This window comes from Salmo salar, chromosome ssa17 (genome assembly GCF_905237065.1).
Source record: "Salmo salar chromosome ssa17, Ssal_v3.1, whole genome shotgun sequence".
Classification (NCBI taxonomy): Eukaryota; Metazoa; Chordata; class Actinopteri; order Salmoniformes; family Salmonidae; genus Salmo; species Salmo salar.
In genome coordinates, this window is record NC_059458.1 from 62,340,565 (window position 1) to 62,348,345 (window position 7,781).

Here is a 7,781-nt window from a genome sequence, read left to right on the forward strand (position 1 = left end):
GAGGCATACATTTGGCTGCTGAATATCAACTATCAATCTCTTAGATCATGTATTTTCAGGTAGAGATACTTTGAGTAGCAACTGCTATCTATTGAAAACCCCAGTCATTGGCGACTCCATTACCCGCAGTATTAGACTGAAAACGAATCATCCAGCGATCATACACTGTTTACCAGGGGGCATGGCTACCGACGTCAAGGCTAATCTGAAGACGGTGCTGGCTAAAGCTAAAACTGGCGAGTGTAGAGAGTATAGGGATATTGTTATCCACGTCGGCACCAACGATGTTAGGATGAAACAGTCAGAGGTCACCAAGCGCAACATAGCTTCAGCGTGTAAATCAGCTAGAAAGATGTGTCGGCATCGAGTAATTGTCTCTGGCCCCCTCCCAGTTAGGGGGAGGGATGAGCTCTACAGCAGAGTCTCACAACTCAATCGCTGGTTGAAAACTGTTTTCTGCCCCTCCCAAAAGATAGCATTTGTAGATAATTGGCCATCTTTCTGGGACTCACCCACAAACAGGACCAAGCCTGGCCTGTTGAGGAGTGACGAACTCCATCCTAGCTGGAGGGGTGCTCTCATCTTATCTACGAACATAGACAGGGCTCTAACTCCTGTAGCTCCACAATGAAATAGGGTGCAGGCCAGGCAGCAGGCTGTTAGCCAGCCTGCCAGATTAGTGGAGTCTGCCACTAGCACAGTCAGCTCAGCTATCCCCATTGAGACCGTGTCTGTGCCTCAAACTTGGTTGGGCAAAACTAAACATGGCGGTGTTCGCCTTAGCAATCTCACTAGAATAAAGACCTCCATTCCTGCCATTATTGAAAGAGATCCTGAAACCTCACATCTCAAAATAGGGCTACTTAATGTTAGATCCCTCACTTCAAAGGCAGTTATAGTCAATGAACTAATCACTGATCATAATCTTGATGTGATTGGCCTGACTGAAACATGGCTTAAGCCTGATGAATTTACTGTGTTAAATGAGGCCTCACCCCCTGGTTACACAAGTGGCCATATCCCCCCGCAAAGGTGGAGGTGTTGCTAACATTTACGATAGCAAATTTCAATTTACAAAAACCCCCCGGCGTTTTCATCTTTTCAGCTTCTAGTCATGAAATCTATGCAGTCTACTCAATCACATTTTTATAACTAGTGTTTACAGGCCTCCTGGGCCATATACAGCGTTCCTCACTGAGTTCCCTGAATTCCTATCGGACCTTGTAGTCATAGCAGATAATATTCACATTTTTTGGTGACTTTAATATTCACATGGAAAAGTCCACAGACCCACTGCAAAAGGCTTTCGGAGCCATCATCGAGTCAGTGGGTTTTGTCCAACATGTCTCCGGACTTACTCACTGCCACAGTCATACTCTGGACCTAGTTTTGTCCCATGGAATAAATGTTGTGGATCTTAATGTTTTTCCTCATAATCCTGGACTATCGGACCACCATTTTATTACATTTGCAATCGCAACAAATAATCTGCTCAGACCCCAACCAAGGAGCATCAAAAGTCGTGCTATAAATTATCAGACAACCCAAAGATTCCTTGATGCCCTTCCAGACTCCCTCTGCCTACCCAAGGACGTCAGAGGACAAAAATCAGTTAACCACCTAACTGAGGAACTCAATTTAACCTTGCGCAATAACCTAGATGCAGTTGCACCCCTAAAAACTAAAAACATTTGTCATAAGAAACTAGCTCCCTGGTATACAGAAAATACCCGACCTCTGAAGCAAGCTTCCAGAAAATTGGAACGGAAATGGCGCCGCACCAAACTGGAAGCCTTCCAACTAGCTTGGAAAGACAGTACCGTGCAGTATCGAAGAGCCCTTACTGCTGCTCAATCATCCTATTTTTCCAACTTAAATGAGGAAAATAAGAACAATACGAAATTTCATTTTGAAACTGTCGCAAAGCTAACTAAAAAGCAGCATTCCCCAAGAGATGATGGCTTTCACTTCAGCAGTAATAAATTCATGAACTTCTTTGAGGAAAAGATCCTGATCATTAGAAAGCAAATTACCGACTCCTCTTTAAATCTGCGTATTCCTCCAAAGCTCAGTTGTCCTGAGTCTGCACAACTCTGACAGGACCTAGGATCAAGGGCGACACTCAAGTGTTTTAGTACTATATCTCTTGACACAATGATGAAAATAATCATGGCCTCTAAACCTTCAAGCTGCATACTGGACCATATTCCAACTAAACTACTGAAAGAGCTGCTTCCTGTGCTTGGCCCTCCTATGTTAAACATAATAAACGGCTCTCTATCCACCAGATGTGTACCAAACTCACTAAAAGTGGCAGTAATAAAGCCTCTTTTGAAAAAGCCAAAACTTGACCCAGAAAATTAAAAAAACTATCGGCCTATATCGAATCTCCCATTCCTCTCAAAAATGTTAGAAAAAGCTGTTGCGCAGCAACTCACTGCCTTCCTGAAGACAAACAATGTATACGAAATGCTTCAGTCTGGTTTTAGACCCCATCATAGCACTGAGACTGCACTTGTGAAGGTGGTAAATGACCTTTTAATGGCGTCAGACCGAGGCTCTGCATCTGTCCTCGTGCTCCTAGACCTTAGTGCTGCTTTTGATACCATCGATCACCACATTCTTTTGGAGAGATTGGAAACCCAAATTGGTCTACACGGACAAGTTCTGGCCTGGTTTAGATCTTATCTGTCGGAAAGATATCTGTTTGTCTCTGTGAATGGTTTGTCCTCTGACAAATCAACTGTACATTTCGGTGTTCCTCAAGGTTCCGTTTTAGGACCACTATTGTTTTCACTATATATTTTACCTCTTGGGGATGTCATTCGAAAACATAATGTTAACTTTCACTGCTATGCGGATGACACACAGCTGTACATTTCGATGAAACATGGTGAAGCCCCAAAATTGCCCTCGCTGGAAGCCTGTGTTTCAGACATAAGGAAGGGGATGGCTGCAAACTTTCTATTTTTAAACTCGGACAAAACAGAGATGCTTGTTCTAGATCCCAAGAAACAAAGAGATATTCTGTTGAATCTGACAATTAATCTTGATGGTTGTACAGTCGTCTCAAATAAAACTGTGAAGGACCTCGGCATTACTCTGGAACCTGATCTCTCTTTTGACGAACATAAAAAATTAATGCAAAAATCAGACATTTTCTGTTAAAAATGATGCAGAAAAATTAATCCATGCTTTTGTTACTTCTAGGTTAGACTACTGCAATGCTCTACTTTCCGGCTACCCGGATAAGCACTAAATAAACTTCAGTTAGTGATCAATACGGCTGCTAGAATCCTGACTAGAACCAAAAAATGTGATCATATTACTCGAGTGCTAGCCTCCCTACACTGGCTTCCTGTTAAGGCAAGGGCTGATTTCAAGGTTTTACTGCTAACCTACAAAACATTACATGGGCTTGCTCCTACCTGCCGTACATACCTACACGTACGCTACGGTCACAAGACACAGGCCTCCTAATTGTCCCTAGAATTTCTAAGCAAACAGCTGGAGGCAGGGCTTTCTCCTATAGAGCTCCATTTTTATGGAATGGTCTGCCTACCCATGTGAGAGACACAGACTCAGTCTCAACCTTTAAGTCTTTATTGAAGACTCATCTCTTCAGTAGGTCTTATGATTGAGTGTAGTCTGGCCCAGGAGTGTGAAGGTGAACAGAAAGGCACTGGAGCAACGAACCGCCCTTGCGGTCTCTGCCTGGACGGTTCCCCTCTCTCCACTGGGATTCTCTGCCTCTAACCCTATTACAAGGGCTGAGTCACTGGCTTACTGGTGCTCTTCCATGCCATCCCTAGGAGGGGTGCGTCACTTGAGTGGGTTGAGTCACTGACGTGGTCTTCCTGTCTGGGTTGGCGCCCCCCCTTGGGTTGTGCCGTGGCGGAGATCTTTGTGGGCTATACTCGGCCTTGTCTCAGGATGGTATGTTGGTGGTTGAAGATATCCCTCTAGTGGTGTGGGGGCTGTGCTTTGGCAAAGTGGGTGGGGTTATATCCTGCCTTTTTGGCCCTGTCTGGGGGTATCATCGGACGGGGCCACAGTGTCTCCTGACCCCTCCTGTCTCAGCCTCCAGTATTTATGCTGCAGTAGTTTATGTGTCGGTGGGCTAGGGTCAGTCTGTTATATCTGGAGTATTTCTCCTGTCTTATCCGGTGTCCTGTGTGAATTTAAGTATGCTCTCACTAATTCTCTCTTTCTCTCTTTCTTTCTTTCTCTCTCTTGGAGGACCTGAGCCCTAGGACCATGCCTCAGGACTACCTGGCATGATGACTCCTTGTTGTCCCCAGTCCACTTGGCTGTGCTGCTGCTCCAGTTTCAACTGTTCGACCTGCGGCTATGGAACCCTGACCTGTTCACTGTGATTACTATTATTTGACCATGCTGGTCATTTATGAACATTTGAACATCTTGGCCATGTTCTGTTATAATCTCCACCGGGCACAGCCAGAAGAGGACTGGCCACCCCTCATAGCCTGGTTCCTCTCTAGGTTTCTTGCTAGGTTTTGGCCTTTCTAGGGAGTTTTTCCTAGCCACCGCGCTTCTACACCTGCATTGCTTGCTGTTTGCGGTTTTAGGCTGGGTTTCTGTACAGCACTTTGATATATCAGATTATGGGCTATATAAATACATTTGATTTGAACATGTAAAACGTTGGTCCCGTGTTTCATGAGCTGAAATAACAGATCCCCGAAATGTTCCATACGCACAAAAAGCTAAGTTCTCTAAAATGTTGCAAACAAATTTGTTTACATCCCTATTAGTGAGCATTTCTCCTTTTCCAAGATAATCCATCCACCTGACAGGTGTGGCATATCAAGAAGCTGATTAAAAAGCATGATCATTACACAGGTGCACCTTCTGCTGGGGACAATAAAAGGCCACTGTAAAATGTGCAGTTTTGTCACACAACACAATGCTACAGATGTCTCAAGTTTTGAGGCAGTGTGTAAATGTCATGCTAATTGCAGGAATGCCCACCAGAGCTGTTGCCAGAGATTTTAATGTTCATTTCTCTACCATAAGCTGCCAACAACATTGTTTTAGAGAATTTGGCAGTACGTCCAACTAGCCTCACAACCACAGACTACGTGTATGGCGTTGTGTGGCCAAGCGGTTTGCTGATGTCAACGTTCTGAACAGAGTGGTGGCAGTGAGGTTATGGTATGGGCAGGCATAAGCTATGGACAACGAACACAATTGCATTTTATTGATGGCAATTTGAATGCACAGAGATACCGTGATGAGATCCTGAGGCCCATTGTCGTGCCATTCATCTGTTGCCATCACCTCATGTTGAGGAATGATAATGCATGTGTACAGATAATGCATGTGTACGCTGAGATCCTGGTTGAAGACAGCAGAGGTGTATTTAGAGGGCATCTATGAGAGTGCCCGTGTTTACGGATTTAGGTAGATTCCATGATAATTTGTGTGAGATTGAGGGCATCTAGCTTAGATTGTAGGGTGGCCGGGGTGTTAAGCATATCCCAGTTTAGGTCACCTAACAGTACAAACTCTGAAGATAAATGGGGGGCAATCAATTCACATATGGTGTCCAGAGCACAGCTGTGGGCTGAGGGGGGTATATAACAAGTGGCAACAGTGAGAGACTTATTTCTGGAAAGGTGGATTTTTAGAAGTAGAAGCTCAAACAGTTATGGCACAGACCTGGATAGTATGACAGAACTCTGCAGGCTATCTCTGCAGTAGATTGCAACTCCATCCCCTTTGGCAGTTCTATCTTGGTGGAAAATGTTGTAGTTGGGGATGGAAATGTAAGAATTTTTGGTGGCCTTCCTAAGCCAGGATTCAGACACGGCTAGGACATCAGGGTTGTCGGAGTGTGCTAAAGCAGTGAAGAAAAAAAAACTTAGGGAGGAGGCTTCTGATGTTAACATGCATGAAACCAAGGCTTTTACGGTTACAGAAGTCAACAAATGATAGGGCATGGGGAATAGGAGTGGAACTGGGGGCTACAGGGCCTGGGTTAACCTCTACATCACCAGAGGAACAGAGGAGGAGTAGGATAAGGGTACGGCTAAAGGCTATAAGAACTGGTCGTCTAGTGCGTTGGGAGCAGAGAATAAAAGGAGCAGATTTCTGGGCGTGGTAGAATAGATTCAAGGCATAATGTACAGACAAGGGTATGGTAGGATGTGAGTACAGTGGAGGTAAACCTATGCGTTGAATGACGATGAGAGAGATTACGTCTCTGGAGGCATCAGTTAACCTCGGTGAGGTCTCTGCATGTGTGTGTGGTGGGACGAAATAGCTATCTAAGGCATTTTGAGCGGGACTGAGGGCTCCACAGTGAAATAAAACAATAAAAACTAGCCAAGGCAGCAGTAGACAAGGCATATTGACATTAGAGAGAGGCATAAAGCAATCACAGGTGTTGATCAGGAAAGCTAAGACAACAACGGGTAAATGGCAATGAATGGGCAGAGCGGGTCAGTTAGGTACATCCAGGACCTGAGTTCGAGGCTGGGGCTGACAAGTAAACAAAGTAAGGTACCGTGTTATTGAAACAGTCCAGGGGGCATCAGCTGTGTAGCCGAGTGATCATAGGGTCAAAAGAGCAGCAATAGGTGAGTCAGGGTGCTGTTCGGTAGTCACTACTACGCTAGGCGAGAAGGGGACACAGCGTTCAGAAAATCTAGCGGGCCGGGGCTGGAAGATGGTTCTTCGGCGATATCAAAACAGAATAGCCAGTTGAGACCACATTGGGTGATCACGTTGGCAGTCCAGTCGTGATGGATCGGCAGTACTTGAGTAAAAGTATAGATACCTTAATTGAAAGTTACTCAAGTAAAAGTTACGCAGTAAAATACTACTTGAGTAAAAGTCTAAAAGTATTTGGTTCTAAATATACTTAAATATCAAAGTAAAAGTATGAATCATTTCAAATTCCTTCTATTAAGCACAGCAGGCTGCACCATGTTCTTGTTTTTAAAATGTATGGATAGCCAGGGGCACACTCCAACACTCAGACATCATTTACAAAAGATGCATTTGTGTTTAGGGAGGCCGCCATAGCAGAGGCAGAAGGGATGACCATGTGTTGTCTCGATAAGTGCTAAGCGTTCAAAACGTAACCAGTACTTTTGGGTGTCAGGGAAAATGTATGGAGTAAAATGTACATTATTTTCCAGAGTGGCGCAGTGGTCTACAGCACTGCATCCCAGTGCTTTAGAAAACCTTGTTCGAGTCCAGCTCTGTCGCAGCCGGCCGCAACCGGGAGACCCATGGGGAGGCGCACAATTGGCCCAGCGTCGTCCAGGTAAGGGGAGTGTTTGGCCGGCAGGGATGTTCCTGTCCCATCGTGCACTAGCGACTCATGTGGCGGGCCAGGCGCAATGCATGCTGACACCGTCGCCAGGTGTACGGTGCTTCCTCCGGGTTAAGCGGGCGTTGTGTCAAGAAGCAGTGCGGCTTGGCTGGGTTGTGTTTTGGAGGACGCACGGCCCTCGACCTTTGCTGAGCCCGTACGGGAGTTCCCACAATGGAACAGGACTGTAACTACCAATTTGGGAGAAAAAGGGAGAAAAAAAAGAAATAAGTGCATTATTTTCTTTAGGAATGTAGTGAAGTAAAAGTAAAAGTTGTCAAAAATGTAAAAGTAAAGTACAGATACCAAAAAAAACGACTTAAGTAGTACTTTCAAGTAATTTTAATTAAGTACTTTACACCACTGATCCTACTTATTCTGCATCTCTTTTATGTCCACAGTTTCGGCCCCCCCTCAGGTTCTCTGGCAGGCTATTCCA